Genomic DNA, 6000 nt, shown 5'->3' with positions numbered 1-6000 from the left:
GAATGTAGGGTCCTGGGAGACCAGACAGAGTGAATGCAGGGTCCTGGGAGACCAGATATACTGAATGCAGGGTCCAGGGAGACCAGATATAGTGAATGCAGGGTCCGAGGAGACCGGATATAGTGAATGCAGGGTCCGGGGGGGACGGATATAGTGAAGGCAGGGTCCGGGGAGACCAGATATAGTGAATGCAGGGTCCGGGGGGGACGGATATAGTGAAGGCAGGGTCCTGGCAGACCGGATATAGTGAATGCAGGGTCCGGGGAGACCGGATATAGTGAATGCAGGGTCCGGGGAGACCAGATATAGTGAATGCGGGGTTCGGGGAGACCAGATATAGTGAATGCAGGGTCCAGGGAGACCAGATATAGTGAATACAGGGTCCTGGGTTTAGTAACACTTTAAAGGGTCCTCATTGGCAGCTCCTGTAGTCTGGGTCACGTCCCAAAGATGCCTAGTGGTCTTAGTGTGCTAAGACATTCTATTGACCAGAAGGGAAGCCCAGGAGGAGAATGGGGAAAGAGCCACACTTATCTTTCTCTGGAGAAGCCTAGAATTGTATATACATTCAGTTTCCTATAGCTCTGGATCTACTGATCATTTTGACATGTGGTGACCTCTGCTTATTCATGTTTTCACCATATGTTGAGGTTAGTGGCAGGTTAGTGGCAGGCTTCCCCTCTGCACTGTTCAGCTCTGCTGCCATTCATGGACCACCTTGTTTTTTTTTTTTGATGAATAGTAGGCAGTAGACCATGAAGGCGTAGACCATGACATCACCACCCCTGCTTGCTAACTCGTCCAATCAAAGAATGCCTTGCAATAACTGAACAAATTCAAGGCATTCTATGAATGACCTGTGTGCAGGGGAAGCTGCCTGGCACAGGACCCAGAAGACTGTAGTAGTGCCAACTACTACAGTGATTTTCAGCTTCCCCAGCTGTCCCTCCAGTATGAGATATGTATACTTACATTGTGCCAAGCTGGGCTAATGTAGGTATGCAACACAGTTCATTCCTGGAGTTCAGTGTTAAGAAAGGTTAAAAATTATTTTTATCTGTTTTTTGGATGAATATTCTTACCTCCTTTAGCGAATCAGCCTCACTGAGCACTTTAGACCTAAGATTATAAAAGCAAGTTTTCATAAATTATCTCACTATACTTAAAGCTAATTTTTGATTGGCTGCTCCTGTACTTCATTTGCTCACAGCCCTATTATAGAAGCTAGTAAGTTTTGTGTTTTTTTTTTTTTTTTCAAAGAAAAAAGTCAGTTAAATATTAAATGTATTTCCCTTTTTTTTCAATTTCCATCAAAACAGTAAAATCAAAAAAAAAATCCAAACAGTACTCATGAACAAATATTACCAGTGCAGCAACCAATTTTTTCTTTCATTATAAAAATAGACAGTCTGGTTGTTAATGATGTTATGCATTTATTGGTAGCCTGTAGAGCTGAATGTTGTATTATTTAGAGAAATAGGTTCCTCCTCCTTCTTTAAGCAATGGGTAGAGTCTAGCTTGGCCAATCCTCTCTTTAGATGGAGGCTCCACACTTGACCGGTCTTGTCCTTTTACATTGGAGCTTTAGTACATTTTGGAGAGGGAGAGGAGCCAGCAAGGAACTCATCTGTCAATACAGCACATCAATGTAAGTACTCATACCAATACTTGTATACATCTCATGGCATTTATCATTAGTTATACGTAAGAGATTTAATTTCATTGGGATATTTTATTAGAATGGAGAAGTTAATTATTACTTTTTATTATTCTATAGAATATAAAAGTCAAAATGTATCTGGACAGAGTTGAAAAAGTCTTTATGTTGTAGTAAGATTAAACATAGATAGGGTTAGATATTATCAATTCTTTCAATCTATCTGATCACATACTTAAATATACTTTTATTCAATGATAATTATTATATCTTATCCAGATCACTAATGATTTTGGCATATTATTGATTACTGTAATTACACTGATAACCACAAATAAGAAATATATCACAATAGTTAATGATTTCAATATTGCTGGTATTCTGCATGCAAAGATAACTATGTGTGATAGTTACTGCCGTAATTATTATTAAGAAAAATTATATATTTCTATACATGTAAAATCAGTAGTCAGAAAGTAGATAGATAGATAGATAGATAGATAGATAGACAGATAGATATTTATATTTCACTGGACAGTATATTTGGCTTCTATAATTATATTGAATTAGAAATATAGTATTTTTAAAACATATTTAGATCAATTTAGATTTATATCAACAGAGAGAGAAATAGATTCATAGATAGATAGATAGATAGATAGATAGATAGATAGATAGATGGGGAGATAGATGGGGAGATAGATAGATAGATAGATAGATAGATAGATAGATAGATAGATAGATAATGGAAAGAAAGAAAGAAAGAAAGAAAGAAAGAAAGAAAGAAAGAAAGAAAGAAAGAAAGAAAGAAAGAAAGAAAGAAAGAAAGAAAAAGAAAAGTAAGTTATACAGTATAATGTTTTAGATTCATAGATAGATAGATAGATTCATAAATAGAAAGAAAGAAAGAAAGAAAGAAAGATAGATAGATAGATAGATAGATAGATAGATAGATAGATAATGGAAAGAAAGAAAGATAGATAGATAGATAGATAGATAGATAGACAGATAGATAGAAAGAAAGATAATAGATAGATAGATAGATAGATAGAAAGAAAGAAAGATGATAGATAGATAGATAGATAGATAGATAGATAGATAGATAGATAGAAAGATGATAGATAGATAGATAGATAGATAGATAGATAGAAAGAAAGATAATAGATAGATAGATAGAAAGAAAGATAATAGATAGATAGATAGAAAGAAAGAAAGAAAGAAAGAAAGAAAGAAAGAAAGAAAGGTAAGTTATACAGTATAATGTTTTAGATTCATAGATAGATAGAAAGAAAGATAATAGATAGATAGAAAGATAATAGATAGATAGATAGATAGATAGATAGATAGATAGATAGATAGATAGATAGATAATGGAAAGAAAGAAAGATAATAGATAGAAAGAAAGAAAGAAAGAAAGAAAGAAAGAAAGAAAAAGAAAAGTAAGTTATACAGTATAATGTTTTAGATTCATAGATAGATAGATAGACAGATAGATAGAAAGAAAGATAATAGATAGATAGATAGATAGATAGATAGATAGATAGATAGATAGAAAGAAAGAAATGTAAGTTATACCGTATAATGTTCTAGATTGATAGATAGATAGATAGATAGATAGATAGATAGATAGATAGATAGAAAGATAATAGATAGATAGATAGATAGATAGATAGATAGATAGATAGATAGAAAGAAAGAAAGAAAAGTAAGTTATACAGTATTTTTTTTTATAATTTTATTTGTTCACTAAAAGCAACTACAAAATACAATAAAAGCAGCAACTTAAAAGTCAGATCTAAATGCTGTATCTGGGCAGTGAAATAATTTTATAAATATCTGCTACTTTAATATAAAGTTTTTATTTATGAAGAATAAAATGCTGTAGGTTTAGAATGATTGACAGGTGTACATTTTGTCTCGTCAATATGAAATAATGATAATAACATATTTTCCACAATATTAGTGCTTTCAGATACAATACAATATAAATTCTAACAACTACTGACATTCTAGACAGGTTTATTTGTATAGAGAATCCTGCAGTGTGGATATTGCTCCGATGCTGTCTCCAGTTTTAAGAAGCGACGTGTTTTACCAGTTCAACCACACTATCAGCAATAAAAATAATACAATTAGTTGCAGCAGTCAAGTCATTTTAATGCCTCTTATCAATGATTAAACCTTGAGGACTTTGCAGTAACAACAAATGGAAGAAACCTGTTTAATATAGTGAATGGAATGCGTGGAAAACATAAATCTGATTTTTATTGTTAAAAAACAAAGCAAACAGTGCACAACCAAATCTTAGCTTGACAATAATGCAGTCACGGTGAACTGTTCAGTTAGAATGTAGAAAGCTCGATTTACAAACCTTTAACACATGGAAAAGTATTTTAATTTAGCCATGTAACTGTAATTTTCACATCTCATTGGACTTAACTGAAAATAACTGTTACTTAAAAAAAAAATTATTCCGGTTTGTTAGCTTTGTGATTTGAATTGATTGTATTATTGGTAAGTTTACATTTTATTCATGTCACTAAATTCTTTAAATCTAACCATTGTGTTTATACATTGACCTTTGAGGCACAACTAATGCTTTATATCTGATTGGTTTAACAGCGCCCCCAACTGGAAGTACAATTAGTTATTCCAAAAGATGGAAACATTTGGGTTTTATGCTCTTCTAGCCTTTTCTTATGATGAAAGAGTAGATAGGACAGGGCTGCTTGTTTATTAAAGCAATGCAAAGTGCAATGAGAATACTCAAAGTGCAGCCTATATTGTCTGGTCAGATATAATCCCTTACCAATATTATGTATGAGACGTATTAGAGAAGTGACACCAATAAAGGGCATATGTTTTATTTCACTAGGGTTGATTGTCTAAAGGCAAATAAGCTGCTCTATGACAGAATTTTGTCAAGGGAATTTGCACTTAAATGAGGCAAAGCGCTGTTGTCTGCTACCATCCAATCATGTGAAAGCAAAAATATGTTGTTGTTTTTTTCTTTGCACATGATTGGATATCCTTTACAAAGTGAAATTTCACCATTTTCACTTAACTAAGGAGAAATTTGTGTTGCAAAGTAAACATCAACCCCATTGACTATTCCTAATTCACACTCACAGTCTACCAGTAATATTCTGTGAGCATTTATGAGTCATTTTATTAGGAACATGAATCTGCTTTTTGTTACATTTAAAGAGTTGATCGCTTGTTATGTCCTTATTTATTAGAGCCCATTAATATTATGAAATATTTGTCCTTTTGTGTTTGGGACCAGATAGAAGAAATCCGTAAACACCATATACAGGCCCAATGCAAAGAGCTAGGTGCAAATTTCAGTTCCCCCAGTAGCCAATCACAAAGCATCATGTTTTGGTCTGACTTAATCAGAATTAATTTCTAGACATTGCACTTAGTTACTGTTCACGCTACAGTACTGTGATATACGTTTTAAAGTGCATTGCATTTTGAAGAGGCTGCCTATGCACCACAACCTACATAAAATCAGACACACACTGTGTCTTTAATGCAGCACACCCAAACGCACAGCTGGTGCCATACAATGCAATGCATCGCATGTTTTACTGTTCACTACCGCTAGGCATGCACAACAGTGCAATGTGGGGTGGTGCCATTTCTTTTGAAAGGCACCCCAGTGCACCTGGGTGGTTCCATTTATTTTAAAAGGCACCCCAGTGCACCTGAGTGGTTCCATTTCTTTTGAAAGGCACCCCAGTGCACCTGAGTGGTTCCATTTCTTTTGAAAGGCACCCCAGTGCACCTAGGTGGTTCAATTTATTTTGAAAGGCACCTCGGTGTACCTGGGTGGCTCCATTTATTTTGAAAGGCACCCCAGCGCACCTGGGTGGTTCCGTTTATTTTGAAAGGCACACCAGTGCACCTGGGTGGTTCCATTTCTTTTGAAAGGCACCCCAGTGCACCTGGGTGGTTCCATTTCTTTTGAAAGGCACCTCAGTGCACCTGGGTGGTTCCATTTATTTTGAAAGGCACCCCAGTTCACCTGAGTGGTTCCATTTATTTTGAAAGGCACCCCAGTGCACCTGGGTGGTTCCATTTATTTTGAAAGGCACCCCAGTGGTTCCATTTATTTTGAAAGGCACCCCAGTGCACCTGGGTGGTTCCATTTATTTTGAAAGGCACCCCAGTGGTTCCATTTTTTTTGAAAGGCACCCCAGTGCACGTGGGTGGTTCCATTTATTTTCAAAGGTACCTCAGTGCACCTGGGTGGTTCCATTAATTTTGAAAGGCACCCCTGTGCACCTAGGCAGTGCACCCCAATGTATGTCCATTGTTTTGCACCACCTGTACTTTAG

The sequence above is a fragment of the Staurois parvus genome, unplaced genomic scaffold (genome assembly GCF_062004578.1).
Source record: "Staurois parvus isolate SC_StPar_1 unplaced genomic scaffold, SC_StPar_1.0 ptg000289l, whole genome shotgun sequence".
Lineage (NCBI taxonomy): Eukaryota > Metazoa > Chordata > Amphibia > Anura > Ranidae > Staurois > Staurois parvus.
The sequence above is the reverse complement of the archived record's forward strand: the minus strand, read 5'-3'. Positions refer to the sequence as shown.